We start from the raw sequence: 23,443 nt of genomic DNA on the forward strand, positions 1-23,443 counted from the left end.
TCTGAACCGCATTAAACCCAGCATAATAATGAACGAAACCCCCAAGAGGTTCTCGTCTAGTAGCCAATGTACGGCAGCTTCCCAGCATGCTTTGTGGGTTTTCTGGCCTTTGAAAAGAAAAAATAAAGGGGGAAAAAATACTTTTCATGGGCCACTTCTGAAAATGAGTAGGCCGTATGCTGATAACTTCAAAATTTGCATGAAGGTAAAGCAGTACTTTGAAGGTCTGTGCGTGGTGTTTAGGCTACCTGTAACTCTGATAGTGACCTGTGTCGCTGGCGGTGGCTAGCTGAAGTCATGGTCCAGACTGGCAGAACACTCATGGTTCTCTTCATATCGTATAAATCTTTCGCCTTTTACTAAAGATTTCCGTGGAAAGGACCACTATGAGTTGATATGAATTTTTTGATGCCCCACCTTACGGTGAGGTCCCTCGATCTGTGAAAAAGAAGCGCCCTCCCTTTGCTTGTGCGCCGACGTGTACTGCTGATAGCGACGAACGATAGGGAGGAGCTTACACCTCGGCCGCACGGCCTGTTGTTCACGTGTGGTCGAACGTTCTTTGGACAGGTAGATTTCTGAAACTCTGATCAGTTTGCTCCTCGTTCTCTTTTGGAGCTCTCTCTTCAAGTAGCCTATGCCCGTCTGAAATATAGCAACCTCCTCATGTGTGTCTTTATTCCGCGATACAGCTTTTTTTCTGAATGAGTAAGTGGCTCAAGCCTGAAATCATACCGGGAGCTCTTATGCCCGGCTGCTGGAGGTTTATCAGGTCAACTTTGTCGGTGTGCACTTGCTTACGGCCATACCACGCTGAGCACGCCTGATCTCGTCCGATCTCGGAAGCTAAGCAGCGTCGGGCCTGGTTAGTACTTGGATGGGAGACCGCCTGGGAATACCAGGTGCTGTAAGCTTTTCTCTCTCTGCCTGTTAGAGCGCCCCTGCTGGCCGCAGCAGTCAACAGGCACCTTTCGCAAACTCTGATCCATTTTCTCTTCAACATTTTCTTTTCAGCTCTCACTTCATAATAAGTCACACATTTAATCTGTCAAATATATTGCGTTTGACCAAATTGTTGTGATTTCATATGAACACCAGGCTATAGTGAGGATCTACTCTATCCATAGGAACTTTTAAAGCCTTCCACTGAAACATCATTGTCTGACTCTGAACCGCATTAAACCCAGCATAATAATGAACGAAACCCCCAAGAGGTTCTCGTCTAGTAGCCAATGTACGGCAGCTTCCCAGCATGCTTTGTGGGTTTTCTGGCCTTTGAAAAGAAAAAATAAAGGGGGAAAAAATACTTTTCATGGGCCACTTCTGAAAATGAGTAGGCCGTATGCTGATAACTTCAAAATTTGCATGAAGGTAAAGCAGTACTTTGAAGGTCTGTGCGTGGTGTTTAGGCTACCTGTAACTCTGATAGTGACCTGTGTCGCTGGCGGTGGCTAGCTGAAGTCATGGTCCAGACTGGCAGAACACTCATGGTTCTCTTCATATCGTATAAATCTTTCGCCTTTTACTAAAGATTTCCGTGGAAAGGACCACTATGAGTTGATATGAATTTTTTGATGCCCCACCTTACGGTGAGGTCCCTCGATCTGTGAAAAAGAAGCGCCCTCCCTTTGCTTGTGCGCCGACGTGTACTGCTGATAGCGACGAACGATAGGGAGGAGCTTACACCTCGGCCGCACGGCCTGTTGTTCACGTGTGGTCGAACGTTCTTTGGACAGGTAGATTTCTGAAACTCTGATCAGTTTGGTCCTCGTTCTCTTTTGGAGCTCTCTCTTCAAGTAGCCTATGCCCGTCTGAAATATAGCAACCTCCTCATGTGTGTCTTTATTCCGCGATACAGCTTTTTTTCTGAATGAGTAAGTGGCTCAAGCCTGAAATCATACCGGGAGCTCTTATGCCCGGCTGCTGGAGGTTTATCAGGTCAACTTTGTCGGTGTGCACTTGCTTACGGCCATACCACGCTGAGCACGCCCGATCTCGTCCGATCTCGGAAGCTAAGCAGCGTCGGGCCTGGTTAGTACTTGGATGGGAGACCGCCTGGGAATACCAGGTGCTGTAAGCTTTTCTCTCTCTGCCTGTTAGAGCGCCCCTGCTGGCCACAGCAGTCAACAGGCACCTTTCGCAAACTCTGATCCATTTTCTCTTCAACATTTTCTTTTCAGCTCTCACTTCATAATAAGTCACACATTTAATCTGTCAAATATATTGCGTTTGACCAAATTGTTGTGATTTCATATGAACACCAGGCTATAGTGAGGATCTACTCTATCCATAGGAACTTTTAAAGCCTTCCACTGAAACATCATTGTCTGACTCTGAACCGCATTAAACCCAGCATAATAATGAACGAAACCCCCAAGAGGTTCTCGTCTAGTAGCCAATGTACGGCAGCTTCCCAGCATGCTTTGTGGGTTTTCTGGCCTTTGAAAAGAAAAAATAAAGGGGGAAAAAATACTTTTCATGGGCCACTTCTGAAAATGAGTAGGCCGTATGCTGATAACTTCAAAATTTGCATGAAGGTAAAGCAGTACTTTGAAGGTCTGTGCGTGGTGTTTAGGCTACCTGTAACTCTGATAGTGACCTGTGTCGCTGGCGGTGGCTAGCTGAAGTCATGGTCCAGACTGGCAGAACACTCATGGTTCTCTTCATATCGTATAAATCTTTCGCCTTTTACTAAAGATTTCCGTGGAAAGGACCACTATGAGTTGATATGAATTTTTTGATGCCCCACCTTACGGTGAGGTCCCTCGATCTGTGAAAAAGAAGCGCCCTCCCTTTGCTTGTGCGCCGACGTGTACTGCTGATAGCGACGAACGATAGGGAGGAGCTTACACCTCGGCCGCACGGCCTGTTGTTCACGTGTGGTCGAACGTTCTTTGGACAGGTAGATTTCTGAAACTCTGATCAGTTTGCTCCTCGTTCTCTTTTGGAGCTCTCTCTTCAAGTAGCCTATGCCCGTCTGAAATATAGCAACCTCCTCATGTGTGTCTTTATTCCGCGATACAGCTTTTTTTCTGAATGAGTAAGTGGCTCAAGCCTGAAATCATACCGGGAGCTCTTATGCCCGGCTGCTGGAGGTTTATCAGGTCAACTTTGTCGGTGTGCACTTGCTTACGGCCATACCACGCTGAGCACGCCCGATCTCGTCCGATCTCGGAAGCTAAGCAGCGTCGGGCCTGGTTAGTACTTGGATGGGAGACCGCCTGGGAATACCAGGTGCTGTAAGCTTTTCTCTCTCTGCCTGTTAGAGCGCCCCTGCTGGCCGCAGCAGTCAACAGGCACCTTTCGCAAACTCTGATCCATTTTCTCTTCAACATTTTCTTTTCAGCTCTCACTTCATAATAAGTCACACATTTAATCTGTCAAATATATTGCGTTTGACCAAATTGTTGTGATTTCATATGAACACCAGGCTATAGTGAGGATCTACTCTATCCATAGGAACTTTTAAAGCCTTCCACTGAAACATCATTGTCTGACTCTGAACCGCATTAAACCCAGCATAATAATGAACGAAACCCCCAAGAGGTTCTCGTCTAGTAGCCAATGTACGGCAGCTTCCCAGCATGCTTTGTGGGTTTTCTGGCCTTTGAAAAGAAAAAATAAAGGGGGAAAAAATACTTTTCATGGGCCACTTCTGAAAATGAGTAGGCCGTATGCTGATAACTTCAAAATTTGCATGAAGGTAAAGCAGTACTTTGAAGGTCTGTGCGTGGTGTTTAGGCTACCTGTAACTCTGATAGTGACCTGTGTCGCTGGCGGTGGCTAGCTGAAGTCATGGTCCAGACTGGCAGAACACTCATGGTTCTCTTCATATCGTATAAATCTTTCGCCTTTTACTAAAGATTTCCGTGGAAAGGACCACTATGAGTTGATATGAATTTTTTGATGCCCCACCTTACGGTGAGGTCCCTCGATCTGTGAAAAAGAAGCGCCCTCCCTTTGCTTGTGCGCCGACGTGTACTGCTGATAGCGACGAACGATAGGGAGGAGCTTACACCTCGGCCGCACGGCCTGTTGTTCACGTGTGGTCGAACGTTCTTTGGACAGGTAGATTTCTGAAACTCTGATCAGTTTGGTCCTCGTTCTCTTTTGGAGCTCTCTCTTCAAGTAGCCTATGCCCGTCTGAAATATAGCAACCTCCTCATGTGTGTCTTTATTCCGCGATACAGCTTTTTTTCTGAATGAGTAAGTGACTCAAGCCTGAAATCATACCGGGAGCTCTTATGCCCGGCTGCTGGAGGTTTATCAGGTCAACTTTGTCGGTGTGCACTTGCTTACGGCCATACCACGCTGAGCACGCCCGATCGATCTCGGAAGCTAAGCAGCGTCGGGCCTGGTTAGTACTTGGATGGGAGACCGCCTGGGAATACCAGGTGCTGTAAGCTTTTCTCTCTCTGCCTGTTAGAGCGCCCCTGCTGGCCGCAGCAGTCAACAGGCACCTTTCGCAAACTCTGATCCATTTTCTCTTCAACATTTTCTTTTCAGCTCTCACTTCATAATAAGTCACACATTTAATCTGTCAAATATATTGCGTTTGACCAAATTGTTGTGATTTCATATGAACACCAGGCTATAGTGAGGATCTACTCTATCCATAGGAACTTTTAAAGCCTTCTACTGAAACATCATTGTCTGACTCTGAACCGCATTAAACCCAGCATAATAATGAACGAAACCCCCAAGAGGTTCTCGTCTAGTAGCCAATGTACGGCAGCTTCCCAGTATGCTTTGTGGGTTTTCTGGCCTTTGAAAAGAAAAAATAAAGGGGGAAAAAATACTTTTCATGGGCCACTTCTGAAAATGAGTAGGCCGTATGCTGATAACTTCAACATTTGCATGAAGGTAAAGCAGTACTTTGAAGGTCTGTGCGTGGTGTTTAGGCTACCTGTAACTCTGATAGTGACCTGTGTCGCTGGCGGTGGCTAGCTGAAGTCATGGTCCAGACTGGCAGAACACTCATGGTTCTCTTCATATCGTATAAATCTTTCGCCTTTTACTAAAGATTTCCGTGGAAAGGACCACTATGAGTTGATATGAATTTTTTGATGCCCCACCTTACGGTGGGGTCCCTCGATCTGTGAAAAAGAAGCGCCCTCCCTTTGCTTGTGCGCCGACGTGTACTGCTGATAGCGACGAACGATAGGGAGGAGCTTACACCTCGGCCGCACGGCCTGTTGTTCACGTGTGGTCGAACGTTCTTTGGACAGGTAGATTTCTGAAACTCTGATCAGTTTGGTCCTCGTTCTCTTTTGGAGCTCTCTCTTCAAGTAGCCTATGCCCGTCTGAAATATAGCAACCTCCTCATGTGTGTCTTTATTCCGCGATACAGCTTTTTTTCTGAATGAGTAAGTGGCTCAAGCCTGAAATCATACCGGGAGCTCTTATGCCCGGCTGCTGGAGGTTTATCAGGTCAACTTTGTCGGTGTGCACTTGCTTACGGCCATACCACGCTGAGCACGCCCGATCTCGTCCGATCTCGGAAGCTAAGCAGCGTCGGGCCTGGTTAGTACTTGGATGGGAGACCGCCTGGGAATACCAGGTGCTGTAAGCTTTTCTCTCTCTGCCTGTTAGAGCGCCCCTGCTGGCCGCAGAGGTCAACAGGCACCTTTCGCAAACTCTGATCCATTTTCTCTTCAACATTTTCTTTTCAGCTCTCACTTCATAATAAGTCACACATTTAATCTGTCAAATATATTGCGTTTGACCAAATTGTTGTGATTTCATATGAACACCAGGCTATAGTGAGGATCTACTCTATCCATAGGAACTTTTAAAGCCTTCTACTGAAACATCATTGTCTGACTCTGAACCGCATTAAACCCAGCATAATAATGAACGAAACCCCCAAGAGGTTCTCGTCTAGTAGCCAATGTACGGCAGCTTCCCAGCATGCTTTGTGGTTTTTCTGGCCTTTGAAAAGAAAAAATAAAGGGGGAAAAAATACTTTTCATGGGCCACTTCTGAAAATGAGTAGGCCGTATGCTGATAACTTCAACATTGGCATGAAGGTAAAGCAGTACTTTGAAGGTCTGTGCGTGGTGTTTAGGCTACCTGTAACTCTGATAGTGACCTGTGTCGCTGGCGGTGGCTAGCTGAAGTCATGGTCCAGACTGGCAGAACACTCATGGTTCTCTTCATATCGTATAAATCTTTCGCCTTTTACTAAAGATTTCCGTGGAAAGGACCACTATGAGTTGATATGAATTTTTTGATGCCCCACCTTACGGTGGGGTCCCTCGATCTGTGAAAAAGAAGCGCCCTCCCTTTGCTTGTGCGCCGACGTGTACTGCTGATAGCGACGAACGATAGGGAGGAGCTTACACCTCGGCCGCACGGCCTGTTGTTCACGTGTGGTCGAACGTTCTTTGGACAGGTAGATTTCTGAAACTCTGATCAGTTTGGTCCTCGTTCTCTTTTGGAGCTCTCTCTTCAAGTAGCCTATGCCCGTCTGAAATATAGCAACCTCCTCATGTGTGTCTTTATTCCGCGATACAGCTTTTTTTCTGAATGAGTAAGTGGCTCAAGCCTGAAATCATACCGGGAGCTCTTATGCCCGGCTGCTGGAGGTTTATCAGGTCAACTTTGTCGGTGTGCACTTGCTTACGGCCATACCACGCTGAGCACGCCCGATCTCGTCCGATCTCGGAAGCTAAGCAGCGTCGGGCCTGGTTAGTACTTGGATGGGAGACCGCCTGGGAATACCAGGTGCTGTAAGCTTTTCTCTCTCTGCCTGTTAGAGCGCCCCTGCTGGCCGCAGCAGTCAACAGGCACCTTTCGCAAACTCTGATCCATTTTCTCTTCAACATTTTCTTTTCAGCTCTCACTTCATAATAAGTCACACATTTAATCTGTCAAATATATTGCGTTTGACCAAATTGTTGTGATTTCATATGAACACCAGGCTATAGTGAGGATCTACTCTATCCATAGGAACTTTTAAAGCCTTCTACTGAAACATCATTGTCTGACTCTGAACCGCATTAAACCCAGCATAATAATGAACGAAACCCCCAAGAGGTTCTCGTCTAGTAGCCAATGTACGGCAGCTTCCCAGCATGCTTTGTGGGTTTTCTGGCCTTTGAAAAGAAAAAATAAAGGGGGAAAAAATACTTTTCATGGGCCACTTCTGAAAATGAGTAGGCCGTATGCTGATAACTTCAACATTGGCATGAAGGTAAAGCAGTACTTTGAAGGTCTGTGCGTGGTGTTTAGGCTACCTGTAACTCTGATTGTGACCTGTGTCGCTGGCGGTGGCTAGCTGAAGTCATGGTCCAGACTGGCAGAACACTCATGGTTCTCTTCATATCGTATAAATCTTTCGCCTTTTACTAAAGATTTCCGTGGAAAGGACCACTATGAGTTGATATGAATTTTTTGATGCCCCACCTTACGGTGGGGTCCCTCGATCTGTGAAAAAGAAGCGCCCTCCCTTTGCTTGTGCGCCGACGTGTACTGCTGATAGCGACGAACGATAGGGAGGAGCTTACACCTCGGCCGCACGGCCTGTTGTTCACGTGTGGTCGAACGTTCTTTGGACAGGTAGATTTCTGAAACTCTGATCAGTTTGGTCCTCGTTCTCTTTTGGAGCTCTCTCTTCAAGTAGCCTATGCCCGTCTGAAATATAGCAACCTCCTCATGTGTGTCTTTATTCCGCGATACAGCTTTTTTTCTGAATGAGTAAGTGGCTCAAGCCTGAAATCATACCGGGAGCTCTTATGCCCGGCTGCTGGAGGTTTATCAGGTCAACTTTGTCGGTGTGCACTTGCTTACGGCCATACCACGCTGAGCACGCCCGATCTCGTCCGATCTCGGAAGCTAAGCAGCGTCGGGCCTGGTTAGTACTTGGATGGGAGACCGCCTGGGAATACCAGGTGCTGTAAGCTTTTCTCTCTCTGCCTGTTAGAGCGCCCCTGCTGGCCGCAGCAGTCAACAGGCACCTTTCGCAAACTCTGATCCATTTTCTCTTCAACATTTTCTTTTCAGCTCTCACTTCATAATAAGTCACACATTTAATCTGTCAAATATATTGCGTTTGACCAAATTGTTGTGATTTCATATGAACACCAGGCTATAGTGAGGATCTACTCTATCCATAGGAACTTTTAAAGCCTTTTACTGAAACATCATTGTCTGACTCTGAACCGCATTAAACCCAGCATAATAATGAACGAAACCCCCAAGAGGTTCTCGTCTAGTAGCCAATGTACGGCAGCTTCCCAGCATGCTTTGTGGGTTTTCTGGCCTTTGAAAAGAAAAAATAAAGGGGGAAAAAATACTTTTCATGGGCCACTTCTGAAAATGAGTAGGCCGTATGCTGATAACTTCAACATTTGCATGAAGGTAAAGCAGTACTTTGAAGGTCTGTGCGTGGTGTTTAGGCTACCTGTAACTCTGATAGTGACCTGTGTCGCTGGCGGTGGCTAGCTGAAGTCATGGTCCAGACTGGCAGAACACTCATGGTTCTCTTCATATCGTATAAATCTTTCGCCTTTTACTAAAGATTTCTGTGGAAAGGACCACTATGAGTTGATATTAATTTTTTGATGCCCCACCTTACGGTGAGGTCCCTCGATCTGTGAAAAAGAAGCGCCCTCCCTTTGCTTGTGCGCCGACATGTACTGCTGATAGCGACGAACGATAGGGAGGAGCTTACACCTCGGCCGCACGGCCTGTTGTTCACGTGTGGTCGAACGTTCTTTGGACAGGTAGATTTCTGAAACTCTGATCAGTTTGGTCCTCGTTCTCTTTTGGAGCTCTCTCTTCAAGTAGCCTATGCCCGTCTGAAATATAGCAACCTCCTCATGTGTGTCTTTATTCCGCGATACAGCTTTTTTTCTGAATGAGTAAGTGGCTCAAGCCTGAAATCATACCGGGAGCTCTTATGCCCGGCTGCTGGAGGTTTATCAGGTCAACTTTGTCGGTGTGCACTTGCTTACGGCCATACCACGCTGAGCACGCCCGATCTCGTCCGATCTCGGAAGCTAAGCAGCGTCGGGCCTGGTTAGTACTTGGATGGGAGACCGCCTGGGAATACCAGGTGCTGTAAGCTTTTCTCTCTCTGCCTGTTAGAGCGCCCCTGCTGGCCGCAGCAGTCAACAGGCACCTTTCGCAAACTCTGATCCATTTTCTCTTCAACATTTTCTTTTCAGCTCTCACTTCATAATAAGTCACACATTTAATCTGCCAAATATATTGCGTTTGACCAAATTGTTGTGATTTCATATGAACACCAGGCTATAGTGAGGATCTACTCTATCCATAGGAACTTTTAAAGCCTTCTACTGAAACATCATTGTCTGCCTCTGAACCGCATTAAACCCAGCATAATAATGAACGAAACCCCCAAGAGGTTCTCGTCTAGTAGCCAATGTACGGCAGCTTCCCAGCATGCTTTGTGGGTTTTCTGGCCTTTGAAAAGAAAAAATAAAGGGGGAAAAAATACTTTTCATGGGCCACTTCTGAAAATGAGTAGGCCGTATGCTGATAACTTCAAAATTTGCATGAAGGTAAAGCAGTACTTTGAAGGTCTGTGCGTGGTGTTTAGGCTACCTGTAACTCTGATAGTGACCTGTGTCGCTGGCGGTGGCTAGCTGAAGTCATGGTCCAGACTGGCAGAACACTCATGGTTCTCTTCATATCGTATAAATCTTTCGCCTTTTACTAAAGATTTCCGTGGAAAGGACCACTATGAGTTGATATGAATTTTTTGATGCCCCACCTTACGGTGGGGTTCAAAGATCTGTGAAAAAGAAGCGCCCTCCCTTTGCTTGTGCGCCGACGTGTACTGCTGATAGCGACGAACGATAGGGAGGAGCTTACACCTCGGCCGCACGGCCTGTTGTTCACGTGTGGTCGAACGTTCTTTGGACGGGTAGATTTCTGAAACTCTGATCAGTTTGGTCCTCGTTCTCTTTTGGAGCTCTCTCTTCAAGTAGCCTATGCCCGTCTGAAATATAGCAACCTCCTCATGTGTGTCTTTATTCCGCGATACAGCTTTTTTTCTGAATGAGTAAGTGGCTCAAGCCTGAAATCATACCGGGAGCTCTTATGCCCGGCTGCTGGAGGTTTATCAGGTCAACTTTGTCGGTGTGCACTTGCTTACGGCCATACCACGCTGAGCACGCCCGATCTCGTCCGATCTCGGAAGCTAAGCAGCGTCGGGCCTGGTTAGTACTTGGATGGGAGACCGCCTGGGAATACCAGGTGCTGTAAGCTTTTCTCTCTCTGCCTGTTAGAGCGCCCCTGCTGGCCGCAGCAGTCAACAGGCACCTTTCGCAAACTCTGATCCATTTTCTCTTCAACATTTTCTTTTCAGCTCTCACTTCATAATAAGTCACACATTTAATCTGCCAAATATATTGCGTTTGACCAAATTGTTGTGATTTCATATGAACACCAGGCTATAGTGAGGATCTACTCTATCCATAGGAACTTTTAAAGCCTTCTACTGAAACATCATTGTCTGCCTCTGAACCGCATTAAACCCAGCATAATAATGAACGAAACCCCCAAGAGGTTCTCGTCTAGTAGCCAATGTACGGCAGCTTCCCAGCATGCTTTGTGGGTTTTCTGGCCTTTGAAAAGAAAAAATAAAGGGGGAAAAAATACTTTTCATGGGCCACTTCTGAAAATGAGTAGGCCGTATGCTGATAACTTCAAAATTTGCATGAAGGTAAAGCAGTACTTTGAAGGTCTGTGCGTGGTGTTTAGGCTACCTGTAACTCTGATAGTGACCTGTGTCGCTGGCGGTGGCTAGCTGAAGTCATGGTCCAGACTGGCAGAACACTCATGGTTCTCTTCATATCGTATAAATCTTTCGCCTTTTACTAAAGATTTCCGTGGAAAGGACCACTATGAGTTGATATGAATTTTTTGATGCCCCACCTTACGGTGGGGTTCAAAGATCTGTGAAAAAGAAGCGCCCTCCCTTTGCTTGTGCGCCGACGTGTACTGCTGATAGCGACGAACGATAGGGAGGAGCTTACACCTCGGCCGCACGGCCTGTTGTTCACGTGTGGTCGAACGTTCTTTGGACGGGTAGATTTCTGAAACTCTGATCAGTTTGGTCCTCGTTCTCTTTTGGAGCTCTCTCTTCAAGTAGCCTATGCCCGTCTGAAATATAGCAACCTCCTCATGTGTGTCTTTATTCCGCGATACAGCTTTTTTTCTGAATGAGTAAGTGGCTCAAGCCTGAAATCATACCGGGAGCTCTTATGCCCGGCTGCTGGAGGTTTATCAGGTCAACTTTGTCGGTGTGCACTTGCTTACGGCCATACCACGCTGAGCACGCCCGATCTCGTCCGATCTCGGAAGCTAAGCAGCGTCGGGCCTGGTTAGTACTTGGATGGGAGACCGCCTGGGAATACCAGGTGCTGTAAGCTTTTCTCTCTCTGCCTGTTAGAGCGCCCCTGCTGGCCGCAGCAGTCAACAGGCACCTTTCGCAAACTCTGATCCATTTTCTCTTCAACATTTTCTTTTCAGCTCTCACTTCATAATAAGTCACACATTTAATCTGCCAAATATATTGCGTTTGACCAAATTGTTGTGATTTCATATGAACACCAGGCTATAGTGAGGATCTACTCTATCCATAGGAACTTTTAAAGCCTTCTACTGAAACATCATTGTCTGCCTCTGAACCGCATTAAACCCAGCATAATAATGAACGAAACCCCCAAGAGGTTCTCGTCTAGTAGCCAATGTACGGCAGCTTCCCAGCATGCTTTGTGGGTTTTCTGGCCTTTGAAAAGAAAAAATAAAGGGGGAAAAAATACTTTTCATGGGCCACTTCTGAAAATGAGTAGGCCGTATGCTGATAACTTCAAAATTTGCATGAAGGTAAAGCAGTACTTTGAAGGTCTGTGCGTGGTGTTTAGGCTACCTGTAACTCTGATAGTGACCTGTGTCGCTGGCGGTGGCTAGCTGAAGTCATGGTCCAGACTGGCAGAACACTCATGGTTCTCTTCATATCGTATAAATCTTTCGCCTTTTACTAAAGATTTCCGTGGAAAGGACCACTATGAGTTGATATGAATTTTTTGATGCCCCACCTTACGGTGGGGTTCAAAGATCTGTGAAAAAGAAGCGCCCTCCCTTTGCTTGTGCGCCGACGTGTACTGCTGATAGCGACGAACGATAGGGAGGAGCTTACACCTCGGCCGCACGGCCTGTTGTTCACGTGTGGTCGAACGTTCTTTGGACGGGTAGATTTCTGAAACTCTGATCAGTTTGGTCCTCGTTCTCTTTTGGAGCTCTCTCTTCAAGTAGCCTATGCCCGTCTGAAATATAGCAACCTCCTCATGTGTGTCTTTATTCCGCGATACAGCTTTTTTTCTGAATGAGTAAGTGGCTCAAGCCTGAAATCATACCGGGAGCTCTTATGCCCGGCTGCTGGAGGTTTATCAGGTCAACTTTGTCGGTGTGCACTTGCTTACGGCCATACCACGCTGAGCACGCCCGATCTCGTCCGATCTCGGAAGCTAAGCAGCGTCGGGCCTGGTTAGTACTTGGATGGGAGACCGCCTGGGAATACCAGGTGCTGTAAGCTTTTCTCTCTCTGCCTGTTAGAGCGCCCCTGCTGGCCGCAGCAGTCAACAGGCACCTTTCGCAAACTCTGATCCATTTTCTCTTCAACATTTTCTTTTCAGCTCTCACTTCATAATAAGTCACACATTTAATCTGTCAAATATATTGCGTTTGACCAAATTGTTGTGATTTCATATGAACACCAGGCTATAGTGAGGATCTACTCTATCCATAGGAACTTTTAAAGCCTTCTACTGAAACATCATTGTCTGCCTCTGAACCGCATTAAACCCAGCATGATAATGAACGAAACCCCCAAGAGGTTCTCGTCTAGTAGCCAATGTACGGCAGCTTCCCAGCATGCTTTGTGGGTTTTCTGGCCTTTGAAAAGAAAAAATAAAGGGGGAAAAAATACTTTTCATGGGCCACTTCTGAAAATGAGTAGGCCGTATGCTGATAACTTCAACATTGGCATGAAGGTAAAGCAGTACTTTGAAGGTCTGTGCGTGGTGTTTAGGCTACCTGTAACTCTGATAGTGACCTGTGTCGCTGGCGGTGGCTAGCTGAAGTCATGGTCCAGACTGGCAGAACACTCATGGTTCTCTTCATATCGTATAAATCTTTCGCCTTTTACTAAAGATTTCTGTGGAAAGGACCACTATGAGTTGATATGAATTTTTTGATGCCCCACCTTACGGTGGGGTCCCTCGATCTGTGAAAAAGAAGCGCCCTCCCTTTGCTTGTGCGCCGACGTGTACTGCTGATAGCGACGAACGATAGGGACTAGCTTACACCTCGGCCGCACGGCCTGTTGTTCACGTGTGGTCGAACGTTCTTTGGACAGGTAGATTTCTGAAACTCTGATCAGTTTGGTCCTCGTTCTCTTTTGGAGCTCTCTCTTCAAGTAGCCTATGCCCGTCTGAAATATAGCAACCTCCTCATGTGTGTCTTTATTCCGCGATACAGCTTTTTTTCTGAATGAGTAAGTGGCTCAAGCCTGAAATCATACCGGGAGCTCTTATGCCCGGCTGCTGGAGGTTTATCAGGTCAACTTTGTCGGTGTGCACTTGCTTACGGCCATACCACGCTGAGCACGCCCGATCTCGTCCGATCTCGGAAGCTAAGCAGCGTCGGGCCTGGTTAGTACTTGGATGGGAGACCGCCTGGGAATACCAGGTGCTGTAAGCTTTTCTCTCTCTGCCTGTTAGAGCGCCCCTGCTGGCCGCAGCAGTCAACAGGCACCTTTCGCAAACTCTGATCCATTTTCTCTTCAACATTTTCTTTTCAGCTCTCACTTCATAATAAGTCACACATTTAATCTGTCAAATATATTGCGTTTGACCAAATTGTTGTGATTTCATATGAACACCAGGCTATAGTGAGGATCTACTCTATCCATAGGAACTTTTAAAGCCTTCCACTGAAACATCATTGTCTGACTCTGAACCGCATTAAAACCAGCATAATAATGAACGAAACCCCCAAGAGGTTCTCGTCTAGTAGCCAATGTACGGCAGCTTCCCAGCATGCTTTGTGGGTTTTCTGGCCTTTGAAAAGAAAAAATAAAGGGGGAAAAAATACTTTTCATGGGCCACTTCTGAAAATGAGTAGGCCGTATGCTGATAACTTCAAAATTTGCATGAAGGTAAAGCAGTACTTTGAAGGTCTGTGCGTGGTGTTTAGGCTACCTGTAACTCTGATAGTGACCTGTGTCGCTGGCGGTGGCTAGCTGAAGTCATGGTCCAGACTGGCAGAACACTCATGGTTCTCTTCATATCGTATAAATCTTTCGCCTTTTACTAAAGATTTCCGTGGAAAGGACCACTATGAGTTGATATTAATTTTTTGATGCCCCACCTTACGGTGAGGTCCCTCGATCTGTGAAAAAGAAGCGCCCTCCCTTTGCTTGTGCGCCGACGTGTACTGCTGATAGCGACGAACGATAGGGAGGAGCTTACACCTCGGCCGCACGGCCTGTTGTTCACGTGTGGTCGAACGTTCTTTGGACAGGTAGATTTCTGAAACTCTGATCAGTTTGCTCCTCGTTCTCTTTTGGAGCTCTCTCTTCAAGTAGCCTATGCCCGTCTGAAATATAGCAACCTCCTCATGTGTGTCTTTATTCCGCGATACAGCTTTTTTTCTGAATGAGTAAGTGGCTCAAGCCTGAAATCATACCGGGAGCTCTTATGCCCGGCTGCTGGAGGTTTATCAGGTCAACTTTGTCGGTGTGCACTTGCTTACGGCCATACCACGCTGAGCACGCCCGATCTCGTCCGATCTCGGAAGCTAAGCAGCGTCGGGCCTGGTTAGTACTTGGATGGGAGACCGCCTGGGAATACCAGGTGCTGTAAGCTTTTCTCTCTCTGCCTGTTAGAGCGCCCCTGCTGGCCGCAGCAGTCAACAGGCACCTTTCGCAAACTCTGATCCATTTTCTCTTCAACATTTTCTTTTCAGCTCTCACTTCATAATAAGTCACACATTTAATCTGTCAAATATATTGCGTTTGACCAAATTGTTGTGATTTCATATGAACACCAGGCTATAGTGAGGATCTACTCTATCCATAGGAACTTTTAAAGCCTTCTACTGAAACATCATTGTCTGACTCTGAACCGCATTAAACCCAGCATAATAATGAACGAAACCCCCAAGAGGTTCTCGTCTAGTAGCCAATGTACGGCAGCTTCCAGGCATGCTTTGTGGGTTTTCTGGCCTTTGAAAAGAAAAAAAAAAAGGGGGAAAAAATACTTTTCATGGGCCACTTCTGAAAATGAGTAGGCGTATGCTGATAACTTCAACATTTGCATGAAGGTAAAGCAGTACTTTGAAGGTCTGTGCGTGGTGTTTAGGCTACCTGTAACTCTGATAGTGACCTGTGTCGCTGGCGGTGGCTAGCTGAAGTCATGGTCCAGACTGGCAGAACACTCATGGTTCTCTTCATATCGTATAAATCTTTCGCCTTTTACTAAAGATTTCCGTGGAAAGGACCACTATGAGTTGATATGAATTTTTTGATGCCCCACCTTAGGAGTCCCTCGATCTGTGAAAAAGAAGCGCCCTCCCTTTGCTTGTGCGCCGACGTGTACTGCTGATAGCGACGAACGATAGGGAGGAGCTTACACCTCGGCCGCACGGCCTGTTGTTCACGTGTGGTCGAACGTTCTTTGGACAGGTAGATTTCTGAAACTCTGATCAGTTTGGTCCTCGTTCTCTTTTGGAGCTCTCTCTTCAAGTAGCCTATGCCCGTCTGAAATATAGCAACCTCCTCATGTGTGTCTTTATTCCGCGATACAGCTTTTTTTCTGAATGAGTAAGTGGCTCAAGCCTGAAATCATACCGGGAGCTCTTATGCCCGGCTGCTGGAGGTTTATCAGGTCAACTTTGTCGGTGTGCACTTGCTTACGGCCATACCACGCTGAGCACGCCCGATCTCGTCCGATCTCGGAAGCTAAGCAGCGTCGGGCCTGGTTAGTACTTGGATGGGAGACCGCCTGGGAATACCAGGTGCTGTAAGCTTTTCTCTCTCTGCCTGTTAGAGCGCCCCTGCTGGCCGCAGCAGTCAACAGGCACCTTTCGCAAACTCTGATCCATTTTCTCTTCAACATTTTCTTTTCAGCTCTCACTTCATAATAAGTCACACATTTAATCTGTCAAATATATTGCGTTTGACCAAATTGTTGTGATTTCATATGAACACCAGGCTATAGTGAGGATCTACTCTATCCATAGGAACTTTTAAAGCCTTCCACTGAAACATCATTGTCTGACTCTGAACCGCATTAAACCCAGCATAATAATGAACGAAACCCCCAAGAGGTTCTCGTCTAGTAGCCAATGTACGGCAGCTTCCCAGCATGCTTTGTGGGTTTTCTGGCCTTTGAAAAGAAAAAATAAAGGGGGAAAAAATACTTTTCATGGGCCACTTCTGAAAATGAGTAGGCCGTATGCTGATAACTTCAAAATTTGCATGAAGGTAAAGCAGTACTTTGAAGGTCTGTGCGTGGTGTTTAGGCTACCTGTAACTCTGATAGTGACCTGTGTCGCTGGCGGTGGCTAGCTGAAGTCATGGTCCAGACTGGCAGAACACTCATGGTTCTCTTCATATCGTATAAATCTTTCGCCTTTTACTAAAGATTTCCGTGGAAAGGACCACTATGAGTTGATATGAATTTTTTGATGCCCCACCTTACGGTGAGGTCCCTCGATCTGTGAAAAAGAAGCGCCCTCCCTTTGCTTGTGCGCCGACGTGTACTGCTGATAGCGACGAACGATAGGGAGGAGCTTACACCTCGGCCGCACGGCCTGTTGTTCACGTGTGGTCGAACGTTCTTTGGACAGGTAGATTTCTGAAACTCTGATCAGTTTGGTCCTCGTTCTCTTTTGGAGCTCTCTCTTCAAGTAGCCTATGCCCGTCTGAAATATAGCAACCTCCTCATGTGTGTCTTTATTCCGCGATACAGCTTTTTTTCTGAATGAGTAAGTGGCTCAAGCCTGAAATCATACCGGGAGCTCTTATGCCCGGCTGCTGGAGGTTTATCAGGTCAACTTTGTCGGTGTGCACTTGCTTACGGCCATACCACGCTGAGCACGCCCGATCTCGTCCGATCTCGGAAGCTAAGCAGCGTCGGGCCTGGTTAGTACTTGGATGGGAGACCGCCTGGGAATACCAGGTGCTGTAAGCTTTTCTCTCTCTGCCTGTTAGAGCGCCCCTGCTGGCCACAGCAGTCAACAGGCACCTTTCGCAAACTCTGATCCATTTTCTCTTCAACATTTTCTTTTCAGCTCTCACTTCATAATAAGTCACACATTTAATCTGTCAAATATATTGCGTTTGACCAAATTGTTGTGATTTCATATGAACACCAGGCTATAGTGAGGATCGATCTACTCTATCCATAGGAACTTTTAAAGCCTTCCACTGAAACATCATTGTCTGACTCTGAACCGCATTAAACCCAGCATAATAATGAACGAAACCCCCAAGAGGTTCTCGTCTAGTAGCCAATGTACGGCAGCTTCCCAGCATGCTTTGTGGGTTTTCTGGCCTTTGAAAAGAAAAAATAAAGGGGGAAAAAATACTTTTCATGGGCCACTTCTGAAAATGAGTAGGCCGTATGCTGATAACTTCAAAATTTGCATGAAGGTAAAGCAGTACTTTGAAGGTCTGTGCGTGGTGTTTAGGCTACCTGTAACTCTGATAGTGACCTGTGTCGCTGGCGGTGGCTAGCTGAAGTCATGGTCCAGACTGGCAGAACACTCATGGTTCTCTTCATATCGTATAAATCTTTCGCCTTTTACTAAAGATTTCCGTGGAAAGGACCACTATGAGTTGATATGAATTTTTTGATGCCCCACCTTACGGTGAGGTTCCTCGATCTGTGAAAAAGAAGCGCCCTCCCTTTGCTTGTGCGCCGACGTGTACTGCTGATAGCGACGAACGATAGGGAGGAGCTTACACCTCGGCCGCACGGCCTGTTGTTCACGTGTGGTCGAACGTTCTTTGGACAGGTAGATTTCTGAAACTCTGATCAGTTTGGTCCTCGTTCTCTTTTGGAGCTCTCTCTTCAAGTAGCCTATGCCCGTCTGAAATATAGCAACCTCCTCATGTGTGTCTTTATTCCGCGATACAGCTTTTTTTCTGAATGAGTAAGTGGCTCAAGCCTGAAATCATACCGGGAGCTCTTATGCCCGGCTGCTGGAGGTTTATCAGGTCAACTTTGTCGGTGTGCACTTGCTTACGGCCATACCACGCTGAGCACGCCCGATCTCGTCCGATCTCGGAAGCTAAGCAGCGTCGGGCCTGGTTAGTACTTGGATGGGAGACCGCCTGGGAATACCAGGTGCTGTAAGCTTTTCTCTCTCTGCCTGTTAGAGCGCCCCTGCTGGCCGCAGCAGTCAACAGGCACCTTTCGCAAACTCTGATCCATTTTCTCTTCAACATTTTCTTTTCAGCTCTCACTTCATAATAAGTCACACATTTAATCTGCCAAATATATTGCGTTTGACCAAATTGTTGTGATTTCATATGAACACCAGGCTATAGTGAGGATCTACTCTATCCATAGGAACTTTTAAAGCCTTCTACTGAAACATCATTGTCTGCCTCTGAACCGCATTAAACCCAGCATAATAATGAACGAAACCCCCAAGAGGTTCTCGTCTAGTAGCCAATGTACGGCAGCTTCCCAGCATGCTTTGTGGGTTTTCTGGCCTTTGAAAAGAAAAAATAAAGGGGGAAAAAATACTTTTCATGGGCCACTTCTGAAAATGAGTAGGCCGTATGCTGATAACTTCAAAATTTGCATGAAGGTAAAGCAGTACTTTGAAGGTCTGTGCGTGGTGTTTAGGCTACCTGTAACTCTGATAGTGACCTGTGTCGCTGGCGGTGGCTAGCTGAAGTCATGGTCCAGACTGGCAGAACACTCATGGTTCTCTTCATATCGTATAAATCTTTCGCCTTTTACTAAAGATTTCCGTGGAAAGGACCACTATGAGTTGATATGAATTTTTTGATGCCCCACCTTACGGTGGGGTTCAAAGATCTGTGAAAAAGAAGCGCCCTCCCTTTGCTTGTGCGCCGACGTGTACTGCTGATAGCGACGAACGATAGGGAGGAGCTTACACCTCGGCCGCACGGCCTGTTGTTCACGTGTGGTCGAACGTTCTTTGGACGGGTAGATTTCTGAAACTCTGATCAGTTTGGTCCTCGTTCTCTTTTGGAGCTCTCTCTTCAAGTAGCCTATGCCCGTCTGAAATATAGCAACCTCCTCATGTGTGTCTTTATTCCGCGATACAGCTTTTTTTCTGAATGAGTAAGTGGCTCAAGCCTGAAATCATACCGGGAGCTCTTATGCCCGGCTGCTGGAGGTTTATCAGGTCAACTTTGTCGGTGTGCACTTGCTTACGGCCATACCACGCTGAGCACGCCCGATCTCGTCCGATCTCGGAAGCTAAGCAGCGTCGGGCCTGGTTAGTACTTGGATGGGAGACCGCCTGGGAATACCAGGTGCTGTAAGCTTTTCTCTCTCTGCCTGTTAGAGCGCCCCTGCTGGCCGCAGCAGTCAACAGGCACCTTTCGCAAACTCTGATCCATTTTCTCTTCAACATTTTCTTTTCAGCTCTCACTTCATAATAAGTCACACATTTAATCTGTCAAATATATTGCGTTTGACCAAATTGTTGTGATTTCATATGAACACCAGGCTATAGTGAGGATCTACTCTATCCATAGGAACTTTTAAAGCCTTCTACTGAAACATCATTGTCTGCCTCTGAACCGCATTAAACCCAGCATGATAATGAACGAAACCCCCAAGAGGTTCTCGTCTAGTAGCCAATGTACGGCAGCTTCCCAGCATGCTTTGTGGGTTTTCTGGCCTTTGAAAAGAAAAAATAAAGGGGGAAAAAATACTTTTCATGGGCCACTTCTGAAAATGAGTAGGCCGTATGCTGATAACTTCAACATTGGCATGAAGGTAAAGCAGTACTTTGAAGGTCTGTGCGTGGTGTTTAGGCTACCTGTAACTCTGATAGTGACCTGTGTCGCTGGCGGTGGCTAGCTGAAGTCATGGTCCAGACTGGCAGAACACTCATGGTTCTCTTCATATCGTATAAATCTTTCGCCTTTTACTAAAGATTTCTGTGGAAAGGACCACTATGAGTTGATATGAATTTTTTGATGCCCCACCTTACGGTGGGGTCCCTCGATCTGTGAAAAAGAAGCGCCCTCCCTTTGCTTGTGCGCCGACGTGTACTGCTGATAGCGACGAACGATAGGGAGTAGCTTACACCTCGGCCGCACGGCCTGTTGTTCACGTGTGGTCGAACGTTCTTTGGACAGGTAGATTTCTGAAACTCTGATCAGTTTGGTCCTCGTTCTCTTTTGGAGCTCTCTCTTCAAGTAGCCTATGCCCGTCTGAAATATAGCAACCTCCTCATGTGTGTCTTTATTCCGCGATACAGCTTTTTTTCTGAATGAGTAAGTGGCTCAAGCCTGAAATCATACCGGGAGCTCTTATGCCCGGCTGCTGGAGGTTTATCAGGTCAACTTTGTCGGTGTGCACTTGCTTACGGCCATACCACGCTGAGCACGCCCGATCTCGTCCGATCTCGGAAGCTAAGCAGCGTCGGGCCTGGTTAGTACTTGGATGGGAGACCGCCTGGGAATACCAGGTGCTGTAAGCTTTTCTCTCTCTGCCTGTTAGAGCGCCCCTGCTGGCCGCAGCAGTCAACAGGCACCTTTCGCAAACTCTGATCCATTTTCTCTTCAACATTTTCTTTTCAGCTCTCACTTCATAATAAGTCACACATTTAATCTGTCAAATATATTGCGTTTGACCAAATTGTTGTGATTTCATATGAACACCAGGCTATAGTGAGGATCTACTCTATCCATAGGAACTTTTAAAGCCTTCCACTGAAACATCATTGTCTGACTCTGAACCGCATTAAAACCAGCATAATAATGAACGAAACCCCCAAGAGGTTCTCGTCTAGTAGCCAATGTACGGCAGCTTCCCAGCATGCTTTGTGGGTTTTCTGGCCTTTGAAAAGAAAAAATAAAGGGGGAAAAAATACTTTTCATGGGCCACTTCTGAAAATGAGTAGGCCGTATGCTGATAACTTCAAAATTTGCATGAAGGTAAAGCAGTACTTTGAAGGTCTGTGCGTGGTGTTTAGGCTACCTGTAACTCTGATAGTGACCTGTGTCGCTGGCGGTGGCTAGCTGAAGTCATGGTCCAGACTGGCAGAACACTCATGGTTCTCTTCATATCGTATAAATCTTTCGCCTTTTACTAAAGATTTCCGTGGAAAGGACCACTATGAGTTGATATTAATTTTTTGATGCCCCACCTTACGGTGAGGTCCCTCGATCTGTGAAAAAGAAGCGCCCTCCCTTTGCTTGTGCGCCGACGTGTACTGCTGATAGCGACGAACGATAGGGAGGAGCTTACACCTCGGCCGCACGGCCTGTTGTTCACGTGTGGTCGAACGTTCTTTGGACAGGTAGATTTCTGAAACTCTGATCAGTTTGCTCCTCGTTCTCTTTTGGAGCTCTCTCTTCAAGTAGCCTATGCCCGTCTGAAATATAGCAACCTCCTCATGTGTGTCTTTATTCCGCGATACAGCTTTTTTTCTGAATGAGTAAGTGGCTCAAGCCTGAAATCATACCGGGAGCTCTTATGCCCGGCTGCTGGAGGTTTATCAGGTCAACTTTGTCGGTGTGCACTTGCTTACGGCCATACCACGCTGAGCATGCCCGATCTCGTCCGATCTCGGAAGCTAAGCAGCGTCGGGCCTGGTTAGTACTTGGATGGGAGACCGCCTGGGAATACCAGGTGCTGTAAGCTTTTCTCTCTCTGCCTGTTAGAGCGCCCCTGCTGGCCGCAGCAGTCAACAGGCACCTTTCGCAAACTCTGATCCATTTTCTCTTCAACATTTTCTTTTCAGCTCTCACTTCATAATAAGTCACACATTTAATCTGTCAAATATATTGCGTTTGACCAAATTGTTGTGATTTCATATGAACACCAGGCTATAGTGAGGATCTACTCTATCCATAGGAACTTTTAAAGCCTTCTACTGAAACATCATTGTCTGACTCTGAACCGCATTAAACCCAGCATAATAATGAACGAAACCCCCAAGAGGTTCTCGTCTAGTAGCCAATGTACGGCAGCTTCCAGGCATGCTTTGTGGGTTTTCTGGCCTTTGAAAAGAAAAAAAAAAAGGGGGAAAAAATACTTTTCATGGGCCACTTCTGAAAATGAGTAGGCGTATGCTGATAACTTCAACATTTGCATGAAGGTAAAGCAGTACTTTGAAGGTCTGTGCGTGGTGTTTAGGCTACCTGTAACTCTGATAGTGACCTGTGTCGCTGGCGGTGGCTAGCTGAAGTCATGGTCCAGACTGGCAGAACACTCATGGTTCTCTTCATATCGTATAAATCTTTCGCCTTTTACTAAAGATTTCCGTGGAAAGGACCACTATGAGTTGATATGAATTTTTTGATGCCCCACCTTAGGAGTCCCTCGATCTGTGAAAAAGAAGCGCCCTCCCTTTGCTTGTGCGCCGACGTGTACTGCTGATAGCGACGAACGATAGGGAGGAGCTTACACCTCGGCCGCACGGCCTGTTGTTCACGTGTGGTCGAACGTTCTTTGGACAGGTAGATTTCTGAAACTCTGATCAGTTTGGTCCTCGTTCTCTTTTGGAGCTCTCTCTTCAAGTAGCCTATGCCCGTCTGAAATATAGCAACCTCCTCATGTGTGTCTTTATTCCGCGATACAGCTTTTTTTCTGAATGAGTAAGTGGCTCAAGCCTGAAATCATACCGGGAGCTCTTATGCCCGGCTGCTGGAGGTTTATCAGGTCAACTTTGTCGGTGTGCACTTGCTTACGGCCATACCACGCTGAGCACGCCCGATCTCGTCCGATCTCGGAAGCTAAGCAGCGTCGGGCCTGGTTAGTACTTGGATGGGAGACCGCCTGGGAATACCAGGTGCTGTAAGCTTTTCTCTCTCTGCCTGTTAGAGCGCCCCTGCTGGCCGCAGCAGTCAACAGGCACCTTTCGCAAACTCTGATCCATTTTCTCTTCAACATTTTCTTTTCAGCTCTCACTTCATAATAAGTCACACATTTAATCTGTCAAATATATTGCGTTTGACCAAATTGTTGTGATTTCATATGAACACCAGGCTATAGTGAGGATCTACTCTATCCATAGGAACTTTTAAAGCCTTCCACTGAAACATCATTGTCTGACTCTGAACCGCATTAAACCCAGCATAATAATGAACGAAACCCCCAAGAGGTTCTCGTCTAGTAGCCAATGTACGGCAGCTTCCCAGCATGCTTTGTGGGTTTTCTGGCCTTTGAAAAGAAAAAATAAAGGGGGA

At 46.7% G+C, this 23,443-nt stretch overlaps 39 non-coding genes and 1 pseudogene across 39 annotated transcripts; all 40 read left to right on the top strand.

The window, feature by feature from the left end:
- The first annotated feature begins 315 nt into the window (after positions 1–315).
- LOC143137301 (U5 spliceosomal RNA) lies at positions 316–430 on the top strand. Its single transcript, XR_012989866.1, has one exon. It is a non-coding gene; the product is annotated as a U5 spliceosomal RNA (small nuclear RNA).
- Positions 431–795: 365 nt separating this feature from the next.
- On the top strand, positions 796–914 carry LOC143136966 (5S ribosomal RNA). The gene has a single exon (XR_012989559.1). It is a non-coding gene; the product is annotated as a 5S ribosomal RNA (ribosomal RNA).
- A 567-nt stretch (positions 915–1,481) lies between these two features.
- On the top strand, positions 1,482–1,596 carry LOC143137303 (U5 spliceosomal RNA). The gene has a single exon (XR_012989868.1). It is a non-coding gene; the product is annotated as a U5 spliceosomal RNA (small nuclear RNA).
- A 365-nt stretch (positions 1,597–1,961) lies between these two features.
- Positions 1,962–2,080, top strand: LOC143137221 (5S ribosomal RNA). Its single transcript, XR_012989789.1, has one exon. It is a non-coding gene; the product is annotated as a 5S ribosomal RNA (ribosomal RNA).
- A 567-nt stretch (positions 2,081–2,647) lies between these two features.
- Positions 2,648–2,762, top strand: LOC143137304 (U5 spliceosomal RNA). Its single transcript, XR_012989869.1, has one exon. It is a non-coding gene; the product is annotated as a U5 spliceosomal RNA (small nuclear RNA).
- A 365-nt stretch (positions 2,763–3,127) lies between these two features.
- LOC143137232 (5S ribosomal RNA) lies at positions 3,128–3,246 on the top strand. Its single transcript, XR_012989801.1, has one exon. It is a non-coding gene; the product is annotated as a 5S ribosomal RNA (ribosomal RNA).
- Positions 3,247–3,813: 567 nt separating this feature from the next.
- LOC143137305 (U5 spliceosomal RNA) lies at positions 3,814–3,928 on the top strand. The gene has a single exon (XR_012989870.1). It is a non-coding gene; the product is annotated as a U5 spliceosomal RNA (small nuclear RNA).
- A 365-nt stretch (positions 3,929–4,293) lies between these two features.
- On the top strand, positions 4,294–4,406 carry LOC143136973 (5S ribosomal RNA; annotated as a pseudogene).
- A 567-nt stretch (positions 4,407–4,973) lies between these two features.
- LOC143137213 (U5 spliceosomal RNA) lies at positions 4,974–5,088 on the top strand. The gene has a single exon (XR_012989782.1). It is a non-coding gene; the product is annotated as a U5 spliceosomal RNA (small nuclear RNA).
- A 365-nt stretch (positions 5,089–5,453) lies between these two features.
- Positions 5,454–5,572, top strand: LOC143137244 (5S ribosomal RNA). The gene has a single exon (XR_012989812.1). It is a non-coding gene; the product is annotated as a 5S ribosomal RNA (ribosomal RNA).
- Positions 5,573–6,139: 567 nt separating this feature from the next.
- On the top strand, positions 6,140–6,254 carry LOC143137216 (U5 spliceosomal RNA). Its single transcript, XR_012989784.1, has one exon. It is a non-coding gene; the product is annotated as a U5 spliceosomal RNA (small nuclear RNA).
- Positions 6,255–6,619: 365 nt separating this feature from the next.
- LOC143137255 (5S ribosomal RNA) lies at positions 6,620–6,738 on the top strand. The gene has a single exon (XR_012989823.1). It is a non-coding gene; the product is annotated as a 5S ribosomal RNA (ribosomal RNA).
- Positions 6,739–7,305: 567 nt separating this feature from the next.
- On the top strand, positions 7,306–7,420 carry LOC143137217 (U5 spliceosomal RNA). The gene has a single exon (XR_012989785.1). It is a non-coding gene; the product is annotated as a U5 spliceosomal RNA (small nuclear RNA).
- Positions 7,421–7,785: 365 nt separating this feature from the next.
- On the top strand, positions 7,786–7,904 carry LOC143137267 (5S ribosomal RNA). Its single transcript, XR_012989834.1, has one exon. It is a non-coding gene; the product is annotated as a 5S ribosomal RNA (ribosomal RNA).
- Positions 7,905–8,471: 567 nt separating this feature from the next.
- LOC143137370 (U5 spliceosomal RNA) lies at positions 8,472–8,586 on the top strand. The gene has a single exon (XR_012989932.1). It is a non-coding gene; the product is annotated as a U5 spliceosomal RNA (small nuclear RNA).
- A 365-nt stretch (positions 8,587–8,951) lies between these two features.
- Positions 8,952–9,070, top strand: LOC143137280 (5S ribosomal RNA). The gene has a single exon (XR_012989845.1). It is a non-coding gene; the product is annotated as a 5S ribosomal RNA (ribosomal RNA).
- Positions 9,071–9,637: 567 nt separating this feature from the next.
- LOC143137218 (U5 spliceosomal RNA) lies at positions 9,638–9,752 on the top strand. Its single transcript, XR_012989786.1, has one exon. It is a non-coding gene; the product is annotated as a U5 spliceosomal RNA (small nuclear RNA).
- A 365-nt stretch (positions 9,753–10,117) lies between these two features.
- On the top strand, positions 10,118–10,236 carry LOC143137291 (5S ribosomal RNA). Its single transcript, XR_012989856.1, has one exon. It is a non-coding gene; the product is annotated as a 5S ribosomal RNA (ribosomal RNA).
- Positions 10,237–10,803: 567 nt separating this feature from the next.
- On the top strand, positions 10,804–10,918 carry LOC143137219 (U5 spliceosomal RNA). Its single transcript, XR_012989787.1, has one exon. It is a non-coding gene; the product is annotated as a U5 spliceosomal RNA (small nuclear RNA).
- A 365-nt stretch (positions 10,919–11,283) lies between these two features.
- Positions 11,284–11,402, top strand: LOC143137302 (5S ribosomal RNA). Its single transcript, XR_012989867.1, has one exon. It is a non-coding gene; the product is annotated as a 5S ribosomal RNA (ribosomal RNA).
- A 567-nt stretch (positions 11,403–11,969) lies between these two features.
- LOC143137220 (U5 spliceosomal RNA) lies at positions 11,970–12,084 on the top strand. Its single transcript, XR_012989788.1, has one exon. It is a non-coding gene; the product is annotated as a U5 spliceosomal RNA (small nuclear RNA).
- Positions 12,085–12,449: 365 nt separating this feature from the next.
- On the top strand, positions 12,450–12,568 carry LOC143137314 (5S ribosomal RNA). The gene has a single exon (XR_012989878.1). It is a non-coding gene; the product is annotated as a 5S ribosomal RNA (ribosomal RNA).
- A 567-nt stretch (positions 12,569–13,135) lies between these two features.
- Positions 13,136–13,250, top strand: LOC143137323 (U5 spliceosomal RNA). The gene has a single exon (XR_012989887.1). It is a non-coding gene; the product is annotated as a U5 spliceosomal RNA (small nuclear RNA).
- A 365-nt stretch (positions 13,251–13,615) lies between these two features.
- On the top strand, positions 13,616–13,734 carry LOC143137326 (5S ribosomal RNA). The gene has a single exon (XR_012989889.1). It is a non-coding gene; the product is annotated as a 5S ribosomal RNA (ribosomal RNA).
- A 567-nt stretch (positions 13,735–14,301) lies between these two features.
- Positions 14,302–14,416, top strand: LOC143137262 (U5 spliceosomal RNA). The gene has a single exon (XR_012989829.1). It is a non-coding gene; the product is annotated as a U5 spliceosomal RNA (small nuclear RNA).
- Positions 14,417–14,781: 365 nt separating this feature from the next.
- On the top strand, positions 14,782–14,900 carry LOC143137338 (5S ribosomal RNA). Its single transcript, XR_012989902.1, has one exon. It is a non-coding gene; the product is annotated as a 5S ribosomal RNA (ribosomal RNA).
- Positions 14,901–15,467: 567 nt separating this feature from the next.
- On the top strand, positions 15,468–15,579 carry LOC143137376 (U5 spliceosomal RNA). Its single transcript, XR_012989938.1, has one exon. It is a non-coding gene; the product is annotated as a U5 spliceosomal RNA (small nuclear RNA).
- Positions 15,580–15,943: 364 nt separating this feature from the next.
- LOC143137350 (5S ribosomal RNA) lies at positions 15,944–16,062 on the top strand. Its single transcript, XR_012989913.1, has one exon. It is a non-coding gene; the product is annotated as a 5S ribosomal RNA (ribosomal RNA).
- Positions 16,063–16,629: 567 nt separating this feature from the next.
- Positions 16,630–16,744, top strand: LOC143137306 (U5 spliceosomal RNA). Its single transcript, XR_012989871.1, has one exon. It is a non-coding gene; the product is annotated as a U5 spliceosomal RNA (small nuclear RNA).
- Positions 16,745–17,109: 365 nt separating this feature from the next.
- On the top strand, positions 17,110–17,228 carry LOC143137361 (5S ribosomal RNA). The gene has a single exon (XR_012989924.1). It is a non-coding gene; the product is annotated as a 5S ribosomal RNA (ribosomal RNA).
- Positions 17,229–17,799: 571 nt separating this feature from the next.
- LOC143137307 (U5 spliceosomal RNA) lies at positions 17,800–17,914 on the top strand. Its single transcript, XR_012989872.1, has one exon. It is a non-coding gene; the product is annotated as a U5 spliceosomal RNA (small nuclear RNA).
- A 365-nt stretch (positions 17,915–18,279) lies between these two features.
- Positions 18,280–18,398, top strand: LOC143137373 (5S ribosomal RNA). Its single transcript, XR_012989935.1, has one exon. It is a non-coding gene; the product is annotated as a 5S ribosomal RNA (ribosomal RNA).
- Positions 18,399–18,965: 567 nt separating this feature from the next.
- Positions 18,966–19,080, top strand: LOC143137222 (U5 spliceosomal RNA). The gene has a single exon (XR_012989790.1). It is a non-coding gene; the product is annotated as a U5 spliceosomal RNA (small nuclear RNA).
- Positions 19,081–19,445: 365 nt separating this feature from the next.
- On the top strand, positions 19,446–19,564 carry LOC143137385 (5S ribosomal RNA). The gene has a single exon (XR_012989946.1). It is a non-coding gene; the product is annotated as a 5S ribosomal RNA (ribosomal RNA).
- A 567-nt stretch (positions 19,565–20,131) lies between these two features.
- Positions 20,132–20,246, top strand: LOC143137324 (U5 spliceosomal RNA). Its single transcript, XR_012989888.1, has one exon. It is a non-coding gene; the product is annotated as a U5 spliceosomal RNA (small nuclear RNA).
- A 365-nt stretch (positions 20,247–20,611) lies between these two features.
- LOC143136874 (5S ribosomal RNA) lies at positions 20,612–20,730 on the top strand. Its single transcript, XR_012989471.1, has one exon. It is a non-coding gene; the product is annotated as a 5S ribosomal RNA (ribosomal RNA).
- A 567-nt stretch (positions 20,731–21,297) lies between these two features.
- Positions 21,298–21,412, top strand: LOC143137263 (U5 spliceosomal RNA). Its single transcript, XR_012989830.1, has one exon. It is a non-coding gene; the product is annotated as a U5 spliceosomal RNA (small nuclear RNA).
- A 365-nt stretch (positions 21,413–21,777) lies between these two features.
- On the top strand, positions 21,778–21,896 carry LOC143136959 (5S ribosomal RNA). The gene has a single exon (XR_012989552.1). It is a non-coding gene; the product is annotated as a 5S ribosomal RNA (ribosomal RNA).
- A 567-nt stretch (positions 21,897–22,463) lies between these two features.
- On the top strand, positions 22,464–22,575 carry LOC143137377 (U5 spliceosomal RNA). Its single transcript, XR_012989939.1, has one exon. It is a non-coding gene; the product is annotated as a U5 spliceosomal RNA (small nuclear RNA).
- Positions 22,576–22,939: 364 nt separating this feature from the next.
- LOC143136875 (5S ribosomal RNA) lies at positions 22,940–23,058 on the top strand. The gene has a single exon (XR_012989472.1). It is a non-coding gene; the product is annotated as a 5S ribosomal RNA (ribosomal RNA).
- The last annotated feature ends 385 nt before the right edge of the window (positions 23,059–23,443 follow it).

This window comes from Alosa pseudoharengus, unplaced genomic scaffold (assembly GCF_046254945.1).
Source record: "Alosa pseudoharengus isolate Yale_2024_CS ecotype anadromous, Long Island Sound unplaced genomic scaffold, YU_APseudo_1.1 YU_APseudo_1.1_scf_20, whole genome shotgun sequence".
Lineage (NCBI taxonomy): Eukaryota > Metazoa > Chordata > Actinopteri > Clupeiformes > Clupeidae > Alosa > Alosa pseudoharengus.